This window comes from Stomoxys calcitrans, chromosome 1 (genome assembly GCF_963082655.1).
Source record: "Stomoxys calcitrans chromosome 1, idStoCalc2.1, whole genome shotgun sequence".
Lineage (NCBI taxonomy): Eukaryota > Metazoa > Arthropoda > Insecta > Diptera > Muscidae > Stomoxys > Stomoxys calcitrans.
In genome coordinates this window covers 70,705,701-70,723,616 of record NC_081552.1, presented here as the reverse complement: position 1 = coordinate 70,723,616, position 17,916 = coordinate 70,705,701, and the positions used below count along the sequence as shown (strand labels likewise).

General features: G+C 37.4%; 1 protein-coding gene across 3 annotated transcripts in view; it reads right to left on the bottom strand.

The window, feature by feature from the left end:
• LOC106090278 (uncharacterized protein DDB_G0287625) overlaps positions 1–17,152 on the bottom strand; it is a 214,353-nt gene extending 197,201 nt beyond the window's left edge. The window contains exons 1-2 of one of the 3 annotated variants that reach the window (XM_059369873.1): positions 17,007–17,152; positions 16,668–16,860 (exon numbers count right to left, since the gene is read on the bottom strand). The gene's annotated coding sequence lies outside the window, so the exon portion shown is untranslated. Of the gene's footprint in view, positions 1–16,667 lie in introns of all 3 variants that reach the window. The other 2 variants (XM_059369867.1, XM_059369879.1) reach the window with 2 other exon arrangements.
• Positions 17,153–17,916: the final 764 nt, after the last annotated feature.

The following is a 17,916-nucleotide window of genomic DNA, read 5'->3' as shown; positions in this document are numbered from 1 at the left end:
CCCGATCTCTTGATTTAGGGCTTTGGGCCCGTAAAAAGCGCATTTATTGTCCGATGTCACCGACATTTAGGACAGCGAGTTAGGTTAAACCCCTCAACATACATCTGCAATATGGAACAGATCGGGCCTGATTTGGATATAGCTGCCATAAAGACCGATCTCTATATTTAAGATTTTTGGCCCATAAAAGGCGCATTTATTGTCCGATGTCGCCGAAATTTGGGAAAGTCAGTTGTGTTGGGCTATTCGACATTCTTCTTCAATTTGGCTTAGATCGGTCCAGATTTGGATATAGCTCTCGATTTAAGGTTTTAGGCCCAAAAAAGTCGTATTTATTTTCCGATTTCGCCGAAATTTCGGACAATGAGTTGTGTTAGACTCTTCAACATTTTTCTGCAACTTGGCCTGAAACGATCTAGATTTGAATATAGCTGCCATATAGACCGATATCTCGAATTAAAGTCATGGCTACATAAAAGGCACATTTATAATTTGATTTCTCTGAAATTTGTCACAGAGACTTATGTTAGGCTTTTCGACATCCGTGTCGTATATGGTACAGATCAGTTTATTTTTAGGTATAGCTACTAAAAAGGTCAATATTTTGTTATACACAATTGAACAATGACTTCTACTTATAACTATTTGGTCCAAATCGGAACATATTTCGGTATAGCTGCTATGGGACAAGTGGTATGTATTTTTCACCGGATTTTGACGAAAGGTGGTTTACATATATACCTGAGGTGGTGGGTATCCAAAGATCGGCCCAGCCGAATTAAGCTACAGAATAGATTAAGCTACAATAAAAGCCAAGACAAAAATTTTGTAAAACTGTTTTCTGTATTTTGGGTTTTTGTGAAAGTTGTATCAATTTTTCATATTCTAAAAAATTTTTTTATACATACCATCGTAGGATAAGGGGTATACTAATCTAGTCATTCCGTTTGATCTTCTAAGTCGATCTAGCCATGTCTTTGCGTGTGTCCGTTTGTCTGCCGAAATCACGATAGAGTTCGAACGGATAAAGTTAGCCACTTGAAATTTGGCAAAGATACTTCTATTGATGTAGGTCATCGGAGATTGCAAATGGGCCATATCCTTTCAGATGTGGATGCAGAACCCATATATATCGATCCATCGTTTTGACTTCTTGAGCCCCTATGGGAGCTGTATCAAGCTATTAATCGATTCAAACAATATTAGACACGTATGTTGAAGGTCATGGGAGAAGTCGATGTACAACATTTCTGCCAAATCGGATGAGAATGAGATGTTTCGTAATGACATTCAACAACTGTGCTAAGAATAGTTCAAATAGGTCAATAATCTGATATAGCTGCCATATAAACCGATCAGGGGTCTTGACTTCTTGAGCTTCTACAGGGAGCAATTATTATCCGATTTAGCATACATTTTGCATGAGACGTTTCGTTATGACATTCAACAACTGTGCTAAGAAAAGTTCAAATCGGTTCATAACCTGATATAGCTGCAATATAAACCGATCACGGGTCTTGACATCTTGAGCCTCTACAGGGAGCAATTATTATCCGATTTAGCTGAAATTTTGCATAAAGTGTTTCGTTATGACATTCAACAACTGTGCTAAGAATAGTTCAACTTGGCTCATAACCTGACATAGCTGTCATATAAACCGATCATGGGTCTTGACTTTCTGAGCGTCTAGAGTGCGCAATTCCTATCCGATTTGGCTGAAATTTTGCACGACGTGTTTTGTTATGACTTCCTATAACTGTGTTAAGAATAGTTCAAATCGGTCCATAACCTGATATAGCTGCCATATAAAGCGATCTGGGGTCTTGACATATTGAGCCACTAGAGGACGCAATTATTATCCGATGTGGCTGAAATTTTGCATGAGGTGTTTTGTTACGGCATTCAATAAATGTGCTAAGAAAAGTTGAAATCGATTCATAACCTGATATAGCTGCCATAAAAAGCGATCTGGGGTCTTGACTTCTTGAGCCACTAGAGGGTGCAACTATTATCCGATTTAGCTAAAATTTTGCATATGGTGTTTCGTTATGACATTCAGCAACTGTGCTAAGAATAGTTCAAATCGGCCCATAACCTGATATAGCTGCCATATAAACCGACCAGAGGTCTTGACTTCTTGAGCCTCTACAGGGAGCAATTATTATCCGATTTAGCTGAAATTTTGCATGAGGTGTTTCGTTATGACATTCAACAACTGTGCTAAGAATAGTTCAAATCCGTCAATAACCTGATATAGCCGCCATATAAACCGATGTGGAATCTTGCCTTCTTGAGCCTCTAAAAGGCACAAGTATTATCCGAAGTGCGGGGCAAAAATACAGTATAAATGGTAAATAACTCTGTGCGTGCCTGGATTCGCCGCAAGCATCTATCGCTCTCGTCGTTTTGACAACTTTAGAAGCTTGAAGAGCCTGATTTGACAATGCTCTCCCCTAAGGAAACCTCTCTCTCGGCAGCCTATTTCCTTTGTGCATAGGTTTCGCCTTTCCTTTTTCTTTCGTTCTACCATCGTACCGTTCCACTGCCGTACTAGGGACCCACCCTAGTACGGCGGTAGAACTAACTATTGGGTTGCCCAAAAAGAAAGTAAATTCATTTTTATAAAACTTAGAATGAACTTTAATCAAATATACTTTTTTTACACCTTTTTTCTAAAGCAAGCTTAAAGTTACAGCTGATAACTGACGGAAGAAAGAATGCAATTACAGAGTCACAAGCTGTGAAAAAATTTGTCAACGCCGACTATATGAAAAATCCGCAATTACTTTTTGGGCAATCCAATATATTCTTCGAAATATCGATTACCGACCCTGTAAAGTATATGAATAGTTGATGCTCGTAAAATTCTAAGGCGATCCTGACATGTCCGTTGGTCCGCCTGTCCGTTTGTCGAAATCGCGCTGCAGCCCTTTAAGCTGAAGCTTTACAAAGATAGTTTCCACTTCTGTATCGAATATGGTCCAGATCGGAAAATATCTTGATAAATACCCCATATAGTAACCGAAACGATCAACACCAATTTTGAAAGAAAGCGAAGAATAATACTGGCAAACAAATGCTTCTTTGGATTAAGTAAGCAGTTTAGAAACAAGGCACTGATATACCCGTGTTGTTATATGGTTGTGAGGCATGAGTACTTGTGAAAGCTGACTAGACACTTCTTGGAGTGTTTGAGAGAACGATTCTTCGTAAATTATATGGACCAGTTTGCGTTAATGGAGAATATAGGCGTCGAATCAATCACGATGATAGCGTAGTTAATCGTATCAAAATATAACGGCTGCTTTGGCTAGGTCATGTTATCAGAATGGATGAAAAAGCTCCAACAAAGAAGTATTTCGAAGGCACACCGGGATGACTTAAAGCCCGATGGAAAAATCAAATGGTGACAGACACCTCGAACTTGATATCATAGACTTTAGAATAAGTGCAAAAGATCGAGGCGCTTGGAACGCTATTCGACATTCGGCTAATGGGACAAATACTCTGTCACAGTCAATTAAAGTAAAGTAAGTAAGTATAGCCCATATTGATCCATCTCCCGATTTAATGTGTAAGGCCCATAGAAGCCGAATATAATACCCGATTCCGCTGAAATTTGGCTTAGTGAGTTATGTTAGGTCCATAGAAGCCGCATTTATTATCTGATTTCGCTAAAATTTGCCAATATGAGCTGTTTTAGGCCCTTATTTGCCTTTTCATCGTCCATGCGGGGTAAGCTTCAGATCAGACTATATTTGGATATATACCGATCTCCAAATTTCAGGTTTTTTACCCATATATTGGGTATTATTAACCAATTTTGCTGAAATTTTGTACGATGAGTTGCAATAGACCTTCGACGTCCATGCTGGGTTTGGCCTAGATTGTATCATATTTCGATATTATCGCTGCAAATGCAAATTTGCCTTTAGACATTCCATTAAGGAACAGGGACAATCTTCTCACATATTACTGAGTGCTGTCCTCTTCAAGTTTAACCTCGATGATAAGGGGCCTGCTTTCTATAGCCGAGTCTGAAGGACGAGACGCAGAACAAGAAAAAATCCTATATCTTCAAAATTGCCAACAACATCCAAAATTAAAATATTAATTTAACTTTCATATGTTGACCCACCCATTTCCCATCCTGCGTATACCTTCTAAGCTTGCATCTCTATTGTGTATACCATGAGTCTAACCAATCGAACTTTGTGTCTAGAAATTTACGTGTCGTTTTTTTTTTTTTTGCTACTTGCCCACAAACTAAAATTTGCAATTAATGCAAGGCAGCATTGTCTCAATATTCCATTCAAGTAGTTGGCCCACCGGGCAGGCACAACCACAACCAGGGGGGTGGTTGCTAACAATAACCAGTACTTGGGGCTGATATTTCTCAGATACACCACTTTGCTTTGCTTTGCTTTGATTCAATGTTTATGGGTTTCGTTTGGTGTTGTTTACAAGAAACCAATTTTTTAAAGGCGTGTTTATGTAGTTTCACCCCTCCTTGCTTTTGCTAGCTGATGTAGTGTGGTTTCTAAAGGAATTTAATAATATCTTTGTTTTTTGTGAGTTTTAAACATTGTTTTCGAGACATAAACGCAATAATGTGCATTTGTATTTGTGAGTGTTGGCAAATAAAAATTTGCTGAAGTTTAACTTGAACGAAGTCAAATTAGTTTTTTGTTTCTAACAACCAAAACAAAAAACAAAAAATCACTGCCAATTTATTTGGTGTTCCATATTTTTGCCTTTCTGTAGCTTTTTATTTCATTATGAACTTGTTTTCTATATTGCCGCTGTTTCTTATTTTTTACGACTAAAACTTGTGCTCGTAATTTCATTGGCGGTTATTGTTATTATTTTCTTTATAATTGTCTAAAACATTTTTCTATACCCTCCACCATAGGATGGGGGTATACTAATTTCGTCATTCTGTTTGTAACTCCTCGAAATATGCGTCTAAGACCCCATAAAGTATATATATTCTTGATCGTTATGACATTTTAAGTCGAGCTTACCATGTCCGTCCATCTGTCCGTCCTTCTGTCTGTCGAAAGCACGCTATCTTTCGAAGGAGTAAAGCTAGCCGCTTGAAATTTTGCACAAATACTTCTTATTAGTATAGGTCAGTTGGGATTGTAAATGGGCTATATCGGTCCACCTTTTGACATCGCTGCCATATAAACCGATCTGGGATCTTGACTTCTTGAGCCGCTAAAGGGCACAATTCTTATCCGTTTTCTTATAACTTTCAACAACTGTGCTAAGAATAGTTCAACTCGGTATAGAACCTGATAAACCGATCTGGGGTCTTGACTTCTTGAGCCTCTACAGGGAGCAATTCCTTTCCGATTTGGCTGAAATATTGCATGACTTTCTTTGTTATGATTTCCAACAACTGTATTAAGAATGGTGCAAATCGGTCCATAACCTGATGTAGCTGCCATATAAACCGATATACGATTTGGCTGAAATTTTGTACAACGGCTTCTCTCATGACCTTTAACATACGTGTCGAATATGGCATGAATCGGTTTATAGCCTAATACAGCTCCCCTATAAACCGATCTCCCTATTTTACTTCTTCCGCCCCTAAAATGCGCAATTCTTACTAGATTTGGCTGAAATTTTACACAATGACTTCTACTATGGCCTCCAATATTCAGTTCAATTATGGTCCCAAATTGCACCATAACTTGATATTGTTTCAATTACATGGCAATTCTTTTCTTTTATCCTTTGTTTTCCTAAACAGAGATACCGTGGCAAGAGCTCGACAAATGTGATCCATGATGGAGGGTATATAAGATTCGGCCCGGCCGAACTAAACACGCTTTTACTTGATTTTGTTTAACATTTCAGCCAGCGAAAGAAGATAAGAAATTAAATTTTGTAGTCGATTGTGAAAATATGGCAAAGCCATTTATAATTTGCCAGATTTCGTTTAAGATATCCAGCAACAAGAGAAAAACATACTTTAGATGAAACCGAAGAGAGTGAAGGTTTCCCAAACATGTTTGGCTGGTGGTCAGTTTAAAATATAATTGGCTAAACTTTGCTTTATTGAACTTATTAAACTTTATTGAGCAGAATTTTAAATATGAATTTTATAGAGAACTAGCTGACCCGGGCCCGCTCCGCTGCGCCTTCATTCACTTTATATGGAACAAAATTATCCTTTGAATGTTTATTTTCGACAATTAAAGATCTTATAGTGAAATACCATGCTACGACTAACAGTATAACAATATAAATGCCTTTATCTGAATCCCATATGATCTTTAATGGTCTGTGAATTTGCTCGAAGGGTTTAGGGTCATTAACGTTTTGGTGTTAGATATACTCCATTCTAAAAAGTCTTTATTTCAGCTCGATATTGTCATGATGTCCCATTTAGAGGAGTTTTTGGGAGTGAGGTGGTTTCCTAGACACCTGGTCCTGAAAATATATCAGCATCGTGCTCTTCTCTCAAATACCATTTATTTAAGCCCCATATAGCCATTGGTTTAAGGAGATGAGGACGCCTCATCCCATAATGATGGATATTGGATATCAGAATCGTATTTTACTCCCAAATAACTTTCTTTGAGCCCCATATTGCGATGGTCAGTAAATATGTGCTGTTTGTGGTGTTTTGGTGAAGGGTTAGACCCCTAGAAAATTGGTCCCGAAAGTGGGTATCAATTTCGTACTCTTCTCCCCAATACCTTTCAAGTGAGTTCCACATTTACGTGGTCGGTAAATATGCCCGATTTAGGGGTGTTTTGGGGAGTGGGGTGGTACCCCAAACACTTAGCCCTGAAAATCTATCAGCATCGTGCTCTATTCTCAAATATCATTTGTTGAACCATATATTGCCAATGGCGTCAAAATTGAATATCAAATGCGTTTGCTAATCTCAAATACCTTTCATTTAAACCCCTTATTGCAAAAGTCAGCTTGGGGCATGGGCCCTAAAAACTATCAATATCGAGATCCACTCCCTTTAAGATCCAAATTGTCATGGTGAGCAAATACGTCCTATTTGGGGGCTGCTATGGAGGTGGGATGTCCCCTAGGCAATTGGTCCTGAATGTTGATATCAGATTCGAGGTCTACTCCCGAATACCTTTCATTTGAGCCCCATATTTCCATAGTCGGCAAACACGACCTGTTTGGGGATGGGGCGGTCGTTCAGCGATTTGACCCTGAAAATATATATCAGATTCGTGTTCTACTCTAAAATACCTCTTATTACAGCCCCATATTGGAATGGTCAGCAGATACTTCCTATATGGGTGGTGTTATGGGTTTGGGTGGCCCCATATACACTTTTTCCCGAATATTGATATCAAATTCGTGCTTTACTCCCAAAGACCTTTCATTTGAGCCCCATATGAGGCTATTGTCGTAAATTTACTTTTGGGAGATGCGGCCCCCAAAACATTTGGCCCCACATTTGAATATCAGATTCGAATTTAACACTCAAATACCTTTTATTTAAGCCCCATATTGCCGTGGTCAGTCAATAAGTCCTGTTTGGGGAGTGTTTTGGAGAAGAGGTGGTCCCCCAGAAACTTGGTCCCAGATATGGATATCAGATTCGTTTTCTGCCCGCAAATACCTTTTATTTGAGTCCCATATTGCCATGGTCGGTAGGAGTGTTTTTGGGGTTGGGGTGGTCCCCCTAACACTTGGTCCGACAATTGGGTATCAGATACGTTTTCTTATCCCAAATACCTTTCATTTGAGTCCCATATTGTCGTGATTGGTCTAACTATATATTTGGTAGGTTTTGGGGTCGGTGCGGCCCCCTGCGGTACCCCATCCGAAATTTGGATACCAAATTTTTATTTTTAGTTTACTATAAGGGAGCACAAAAATATAAACCGATCTTGGATCTTGACTTTTGAGCCGCTAGTGGACGCAAGTCTCATCCAATTTGGCTTAAATTTTGATTGAGGTGTTTTGGTATGACTTTCAACAACTGTGTCAAGTATGGCACAAATCGTTGCATAACCTAATATAGCTGCCATATAAACCGATCTGGGTGGGCGGCCCTCCTGGGATTCTGATATCAATTTTTTTAATTTTAGGTTAATGTAAGTGTGCCAACAAAATTTCGCTTAAATCGTTCTACCCATCTCCGAGATCTGGTGTTTTTGAAAATTATTGTTAAGGCCCGTCTTAGAGTGGAAAGGTGAAAAAATATTACCGCAAACAACCGCAACGAAGTCATAACGAAGATAAATGCTGTATGATCAATTTTGACCACTCTGCCCTCTTTCTGTTCATGTCGGCTTCTCGAAATCAGCTCCATTTACTTGCTGTTTTCAATTGGATCAACTAAATCCAATTGAAAACAGTCAGTAGATGGCGCTAACGTAAATGTTAGTGCTAGTACTCGCCTATAACATTGATCATCGTGTGGTAGTTTTCTATAAATGACTATATGACTACCCATTAAATAGTCATCATTTAGTTTTTTATACCCTCCACCATAAGATGGGGGGTATACTAATTTCGTCATTCTGTTTGTAACTGCTCGAAATATTCGTCTGAGACCCCATAAAGTACATATATTCTTGATCGTCGCGACATTTTATGTCGATCTAGCCATGTCCGTCCGTCCGTCCGTCTGTCTGTCGAAAGCACGCTAACTTCCGAAGGAGTAAAGCTAACCGCTTGAAATTTTGCACAAATACTTCTTATTAGTGTAGGTCGGTTGGTATTGTAAATGGGCCATATCGGTCCATAACCTGATATAGCTGCCATATAAATTGATCTTGGGTCTTGACTTCTTGAGCCTCTACAGGGCGCAATTCTTATCCGAATGCAATGGAATTTCGCACGACGTGTTTTGTTATGATATTCAACAACTGTGCCAAGTATGGTTGAAATCGGTCCATAACCTGATATAGCTGTCATATAAACAGATCTGGGGATTTGACCTCTTGAGCTTCTAGAGGGCGCAATTCCTATCCGATTTGGCTGAAATTTTGCATGACGTATTTTATTTTTACTTTCAACAACTGTGTCAAATAAGGTTCAAATCGGTTCATAACCTGATATAGCTGCCATATAAACCGATCTAGGATCTTGACTTCTTGACCCCTAGAGGTCGCAATTATTATCCGATATGCCTGAAATTTTGTACGACGGATCCTCTCATGACCATCAACAAACGTGTTTATTATGGTCTGAATCGGTCTATAGCCCGATACAGATCCCATATAAATCGTTCTCTCTATTTTACTTCGTGAGCCCCAATGGGCGCAATTCTTATACGAATTGGCTGAAATTTTACACAGGGCTCCAACATATAATTTAATTGTGATCCGAATCGGACCATATCTTGATATCGTTTTAATAGCAGAGCAACTCTTTTCTTATATCCTTTTTTGCCTAAGAATCCATGGTGGAGGGTATATAAGATTCGGCCCGGCCGAACTTAGCACGCTTTTACTTGTTTCAAATCAAATTGCCATGTTAAACGATTTTTTGTGGTAAAGAACTAATTTGCCAGTCTATATAATTGGTGCGGTGGCGATAGTTCTTACTATTAAACCATGTAAAACTTTTGATCTGAAAACATCTATGATCTGATCCCCCATTGTTTTAATTGGTCAAATAAATATTGGAGGCGATTTTTGAAGGCAAAGCGCCACCTAGATTCTTGAACACAAAGTTTAATGTCATATTCGCAATTAACTCTCGAATGCATTTCATTTGAGTTTTATATGGCTATGATTGAGTAAAATTCCCAGTTGGGGGCCTTTTTGGGGGTGAGGCGACCCGCAAATATGTAGACACCATTTTTTATGTCATATTCGCAATCTTCTCCCGAATACCTTTCATTTGAGTCCCATATTGATATGTACTAATAGGTTTTTTGGGGAACTTTTGGGGTTGGAGTGACCCCTGGGTTCCTTGGACCCAACTTTTAATACCATATTCGAATTCTACTCTTCAATACCTTTGTCCCGTACCCATATTGTCCCGATTGGTCAATCTTAATTTTTGGTGGTGTCCAATAACAACAAATTATATAGCCTATTCCTCCTTCCTGACCATATTCGTTATATACTCCTGAATACCTTTCATTCGAATTCTATATTGTCATTATCGTCCAATATACCCATTTGAAGGGGTTTTGGGGTCGGGACAGCCCCCCCGTTACTTGGATCCTATTTTTAATATAAAATTCGTAGTACTCCTGAAAACCTTTCATTTGAATCCCATACTGTCCCAATCTGTTCATTTTTATTTTGGGGTCGTAATATTAGGGTAAGGGGGAGGGTGCGCCCCCCTACTGATATCAATAAATTATACAACCTATTGCTCCTTCCGGATCATTCCCCACAATCTGTGAACATTTGAATGAAATCGGTTCAGCTTATTTTGAGTCTATACGGAACAAACAAATTTACAACCCCACAAACAAACATACAAACAAACATACACAAATTCGATTTTATATATATATATATATATATATATATATATATATATATATATATATATATATATATATATATATATATATATATATATATATATATATATATATATATATAAATAGATGTACAGTTGAATGATTTGAAGCAGATTTGACTAATAAAGTAGTCTGCTAACAGTTCACATGAAAAAATTTGTTATGCCGCACAAACGAACTAATCAGGTAGCCTCCGCCTCTTCTAGATTATGATGAACTTAGATAACTCTTCTCTGAGTGTGGCTGAGGCTATACTAGTTTCGTCATTCCGCTTGTATTACCTCGAAATAGTCGTTCTTATAGTTCTTAAGCCTTTTGAGAGCTCAATCCTTATCTGATTTTGCTGAAAATGTGCACGATGATATTTCCCGATATAGCCCCCATGTGAACCGCCTTCCCGAATATACAACTTGAGCTTCTATAGGGCGCAATGCTTATCCAATTTTGCTGAAAATTTGCACAATGAGGGGACCCTCTCTCTAATCCCAATATTCACACTGGAACTTTTGAAAATTGGCATAATGGAACCTAAAAACACACTTTCTACTCCAAAACCCAACCAAAATGACAAATTTTTGGCCCAAGGACGAACGTGCAGGTCGTATTTGTTGTCCAAGCATTACGAAATTTTTCACATATCACATTTTTGGCCCAAGGACGAACGCCATTGATTTTGGTAAAAATCGTTTCAGATTTATATATATATATATATATATATATATATATATATATATATATATATATATATATATATATATATATATATATATATTCACATGAATATATATATATATATATATATATATATATATATATATATATATATATATGTATCGCCCGATTTGCACTTAAATGGCCGTAGTAGCTTCAATTTTCAACTGATCTACACAAAATTTGCCACGCATGGACCGTTTTGTTACTGATTTTTAAATATCTGCAAAATTTCATCAAAATCGGTTCAGATTTAGATATAGCTCCCACATCGCCCGATTTGAACTCAAATGGCCGTAGTAGCTACAATTTTCAAGTGATCTGCACAAAATTTCGCACGAATTGTTTTGTTACTAATCTTAACATATGTGCAAGATTTCATCAAAATCGGTTCAGATTTTGATATAGCTCCCATATATATGTATCGCCTGATTTGCACTTATATGGCCGTAGTAACAGCAAATTTCGACCGATCTTCATAAAATTTTGGCGTGCATTGTTTTTTACTCATCTAAACCTATTTGCAACATTTCATTATAAGATTTGAATATATAGCTCCTATCAGAGACGTATCCAGGAAGGGGCCATCGGGAACGATGATTTTTTGATTTTTTCGATTGATTTTTGGGTATGAAAAAAATTGCCATTGGCAAGCCAATTTTCCCCCAGAACACGACAGGAAAAATTATTGTAACTGGTTTCATGAATTTTAAAATATTGGGTTGCCCAAAAAGTAATTGCGGATTTTTTAAAAGAAGTAAATGCATTTTTAATAAAACTTAGAATGAACTTTATTCAAATATACTTTTTTTACACTTTTTTTCTAAAGCAAGCTAAAAGAAACAGCTGATAACTGACAGAAGAAAGTATGGAATTACAGAGTCACAAGCTGTGAAAAAATTTTTCAACGCCGACTATATGAAAAATCCGCAATTACTTTTTGGGCAACCCAATAATTATTTCAAAAAAACCATTTCGTTTTTGTTTTCTTGGAATTCCATGATTCACAATACAGTATTTAAGGCAATTGATGCGAAGCTCATAGCGATTAAGGGACGCAAATTCTAGTGGAAATTTGTTAGTTGAAATATTGTTTATAACATTTTAAAATTTACTTTTCGAAGTATTGATTTCATTTCAAGAAAATCGTTTTTCCAATGAAAAAATTTTGCGAATAATGATTTCCTTAGGTGAAATACCTATGTTTTCTTAGGTGAAATACCCATGTTTACACTTTTATGAAAATTTTATCATTAACAATGGGAATGCCTCAATGAATGAAATCAGAATCTATTATCTGCAAAAAGTAATCGTAAAAGATATTAATTTTCGTTTGTTTCTCATTCGAGACAAGCTCAGTGATCGGAGATTTTCTTTGCAAATGGAAAAGGAAAACCAGAGATTTCAAGACACACCAACCACAATGGGACGCGTTTCGCCTTTGGTTAGAAGACTTTTCAACAAAGTGTGATGGATTCAAGGGTGCGTTGGTATGTTGTATTTCATCGTATTAATTGCGAAAACGCCTCTATGATACAATTACCACATTAACCACGCTCGACAACCCTGTCTATTAGCTGTACTTTTTCCCAATGCATCTGTTTTTGTGTAATGACAGACTTTTTTTCTGTGACAATTACATTAGTTCCGTGGTACACATGATTCTGTGCATCTGTTGGAAGTTGTATTGATGGCTTCGAACGCTAAACAACGGCAACGGCTCCGTGTGCCCAGGTTCGAATCTCGGCCGGGCATTACCGAGTAAAAATTAGTGGACAAAGGGAGAAAAAGTTTACAACTGGAATAACGTGGAAATCTCTTTGTATTTCTGATTTCCAGTTGTAGCACCTTTTCTAATTTTATCTCCAATAAGTTAAGAGAACTTAAGGATAAAAACAATAGTTGGATGCCGGACATCTATTCCATCAAAAACGGATTATCGATAGATTTTAATGAAGTTCGGAGGAGAAATTACCAGCATCATTAGATGTAGATGGCTTGTCGTAAAAAGTCATTTAAAACCAACTGACCGACACCAACAATAATCTGTTGAAATCATAAAACCAGTTCGAGAGCAAATTAAAATGAGCGCAAAAGAAAACATTTCATCAAAATACTGAAGCTGATTCGTCAAAACTATCACTATAAAACTAAGACATTAGCAGAGGCAACCAAATGTTGAAGGCTTTGAGAGGTTATGAACGGTCTATTAAAAGTGAGTCGGCAAACAGTACAAAATTCAGCTATGACGTTAGCCAAATGTCACCGCCGATGGGCCAGCTCCTGCACCCAGTAGTTTGAGGTATCTTTACCAATTTCACAGTAACAGAAGAATTTTGGCAATTTTATGACACGTGGGGTGGTGGGTTGTCTGGGTCGAACTTAATGCCTTTTTACTAATTTGTGTTTGTATTCAATGTGTTTTACATTATGTACACTATACAAAAAATTTGGATTCATCAATTCATCGCAAGTTGAATTATAATATTTGTACTCACCTGGCCAAAAAGTTCGAAAATTGATGAAGTGTTTCTTTTCCAGCTTGTGTTGGCATTCATTACCGCTTCAGGCACGCAGACATATCAATTAAACAGTAGGACTTTGCCCCACTACCAATAGTAACAGCCCTGAAGAGTACCTTTTAATATGTCATCGGACTTAGCACACACATACACTATTCTCATTTTAAACACAAGCACACGCATACAAACACTCAAATACAGTAGTAGCAAAAAAAATTGTTTGTGTTATAAAAATCTAATCTAAGATTTTCAGAGTAATTGTACAATATATTGAAATTTATTTTAAACATTATTAGGTTTTTTTTTGAAATAAAATTAAAGAACAAATCTTTTTAGTTCATATTTTAGTTTGTATGTCTTTGCTCACACGTTTAGTAGCATGTATCAATCATACGCTGAGTGGTGCCACTCCTTAATAAATGATATCACTTATACGGTCAGGGTTTAATCCAATAGTGGGCTGACGTTCAATTTTTTGCTAATAAAAATAAGGACTTGAATTTTTACTGCCACTCAAAATCTGTTTTATCCAATCAATTGGGCAGAAAACATATAAAACCAGTTGATTTTTTTTTTAGAAATAATGGAATTGCTAATAACCATTGAGAAATAGAATCAAATCGTATGTCCCGTTAGTATCAGATATTACTTATACTCGTACGCCTGTTGGTACCACTAATTTATCAATAAAATCACTAATACGCCTCAATGTGCCACTCATTGATCGTTAATATCAATTATACGCCCATGAGGCGAATATTTCAATCTTTACGCTTGAATTTTTGTTTAATACTATTTTAGCTAAGTGAAACTTAAGTATATTCTGAATAGTTCCTCAAATGTGCAAGGTTTATTTTAGCGAGATAGCATTTCCGGCCACTAAGGACGGCTAAAAATAGCATATAAACTGTATGTGATGAGTGGACTCCGCTGAAAAATGTTCTCACCAAGATTCGAACCCAGGCGTTCAACGCTACGGTGGCCTCCTCTCTTGAAGCCACCAATCCTAAACACCTAATTGGGCTCAGGGTATAATAGCCAGACAGCCTCATCCACCAGGAGTCATAGTCAAAGCTTCGTACTAGTTGTTTGCTGGAGCCGGACTGACTTCAAATTCATATTTGAAAACTAGCAGAATGCAATCCCTATCTTTCAATTAACGAAGATTAGAACCGCAGACATGTAATATTTGCACTAATATTTGCGGCGGTCCATTAATTCATCGAACTATACGAGTTGTATTCTACAGATTCTAGAAGGTGAAGGGAAAGGTGTAAGACACTCACCAAACACCACACAACTGTTGCTGGCGACTTCTCTGAATAACTATGATGCTCACCACCTAAGTCTGACGGATTGTTGAAATCCAATGACTCGCCTTGGAAGAATGTTTACGAAGACAAAATCAAGAGGAACTCCTCAAGGAGTTGTACTGTCTCCTCTACTTTGAAATAGAGCCACTAAAAATATATTATTGCCTCTGGAATAAAAAGGTGTAAAAGTGGTCGAGTATGCAATGAAGTGGCAATTGCGGTTAGGGGAAAATTTTCTAGCTCTCTTAGAGATATACTTCAGGAAGCTGTACGTACGACACCGAAGTGGGCTGCCGAAAGTGGTTTGAACGTAAATTTGTATAAGACTGAAGTTGTTCGTTTCAGCATGAGATACAAGTTACCCACAGCGGCACCTGCCTCCTTGGGAGGAGAGACTGTTCCGTTTACAGAAAGCTCAAAATACTTGGATGTTTAACTGGACAGGAAATTGAACTAGAAATCCAACATTTTTGAAAGGACAAGAAAGGCAACTCTTGCTCCATACACCTGCAAGACAACCATTGGCAAGAGTTGGGGGTTTAAACCGCGTATCTTGCACTGGACATGTACTGAAGTTGTCAGACCTATACTGCTAAATGGTGTTTTAGTCTGGTGGATGGCGATTCAACAGTCCAACTACTGTTCAATACTTTCAAGCTGGATCCAAAGCACGGCTTGTTTGTGCAACACAACCGCATTGAGGACGACCATCTAATGCACTGAATTTAGACAAATTGCTGTGATCATTACTGTGAGGCTAATGGGTCATATGGCGGCTACGGATAATGCGTTATCTGCGATGTTCCTAAGGCCTAAGCCGTGTATCGAGATTTTTACCAATATAGACATGATGTACATACGAAAGTGCTGGAACATAAGATTTTACTGGAAGTAGGACTATGGAATGATTAGTCATACCTTTTCTTTTGGCGTTGACTATGACATATCTTTTAAGGCATCCAAATACTGGCTGAAGGTTCCTAAAACATATATTCCTTCCGTTGGTTTAAAAACCATAGAGTAGAACATTTTTATTTATTTTTGCATATTTTTTAAAGCATCCATACAAAAGGGTTTCCATAGACCCAAAATTTCGCCCTTGCAAACCACAGTGCCTTGCTAGTCCGTTCAAAGTATTTAGTTCAATGCACGCAAATCGGATTAGAAAGAAAAACGACGACGATTGCTTGAAGCGAGTGAACACGTAAAGAAACAGCAACAGCCTAGAACTCGCAAACACACCGCCACACATACACACACATACAAAAACTCATACTCTAAGACTAACGACACATACACTGGGACAGACATTAAACACAGATATGAAGTGTCGGTGGCAAGAACAACCGCAACGTAAAACAACACAATATAGCCTATTAAAGAAGCACTAATAGTTTGGAAACACTTTCAAAACGGCTGGTAATTACACTTTGCCACATGCCAAATGCTATGTAAGCGCCATAGACCAATGGCCATCTACCATCATCCATAACAGCGGCGGAGGTGATGTTTTCCTAATTACAGGAGCAGGATTGAGTGATTGGCTGGTTAGTTGGCCGGCTGGGAGGTTGTTCGAAGTATTAGGCAAAAAAAAATGTAAATAAGTTGGCACTTTTAAAGTATTCAGATTCAGAATCATACTTTTTGAAATTCAAAAATTTTTGCCGTTACTCTTTAAAGTACAGGTTTTTAAAAATTTTACGATTTCTCGTGATTTTTTTTATAGTTTCGTTTAATTTTTTATAATTTTTTGTTATTAATGTTATTCTATATTTTTTCCGTTGCTTAAAACCGCACTCATAAATAAATCTTGACGTGCAAACTTTTTTTGCAACTAGTTATGAAAAAAAAACGAAAAATTAATTATGAAATCTTGTTTTTTCTTCTCTGCTGCTTTTGATGTTTTGTTTTTTTTTTTTTTCTTGCAAATCATTAAGTAATTATTCCATCAGTTTATTTTATTGTATTCTTTAGTTTTACATTAGTGTATAGAAGAGTGATGCTTTTCCCCCTCACAAACTATAACTCAAAATGACGTTTTATCACAAAAAAGGTTTGAAAATTTCCGTTTAAAATCAACCATTCGCTTTGACGACCGTAACTCAACTGTCTCTGAGCAATCAAAGCGCCACATGGGATTCCATTCAAACTTAAAAACTCACATAAAGGCCACAACCACTACCAACCCAAGCAAATGAGAAAGAAACCGAATTTTGTGTGTGAGGACGTATAACTGGGAATGTGTGCTTTAAGCCAAGCCAAGTCGACCAACAGCAAAGGTCTCTTTAAGATCTCTCACAACGTTGCCAAAGGCAAGAATTGTAAACAAAATAGCAAGTTTAGATAAAGCTTTCCAAACAAGAGCTTAACTCCTGCAAAAAGCTGGAGTTGGCTTTTGGCTAAGTTTACCAACAACTGGTTTGACATCAATGAATAAACTTTAGAAACTTTTTCAGATAATCGAGATAAATTGGAGCTTTATGCTGAAGGTTTGTATCTCGAATGTTGTTAGAAATGTCTCATGGCAACGAATAATGATAACCCAGTCATCTAAGCGGTAGGCCAAAAGCAATTAATGAACGTTAATGTACACAGATTTATACCTTTGTATCGATAAAATAAGGCTAGGTTTAAGTGCCAGTCTGCAATCATACTCACTTATACATTTAAGACCCTTGTAATACCACAGGAACATGAAAAGGTTAATCAGCAGGTACAGTCGAAACCGGATAAATGGAACGCTAACAAGTAAAACCGTGTTAAGTTTGGCCGTGCGGAACTTTGGATACCCACCACCATGGATATATGTATCATCCTATTTTATTATAACTCCACTACCATATCCATAGTTATATCTAAATAGGGACTGGTCTGGATCAGGTCCCGAGAA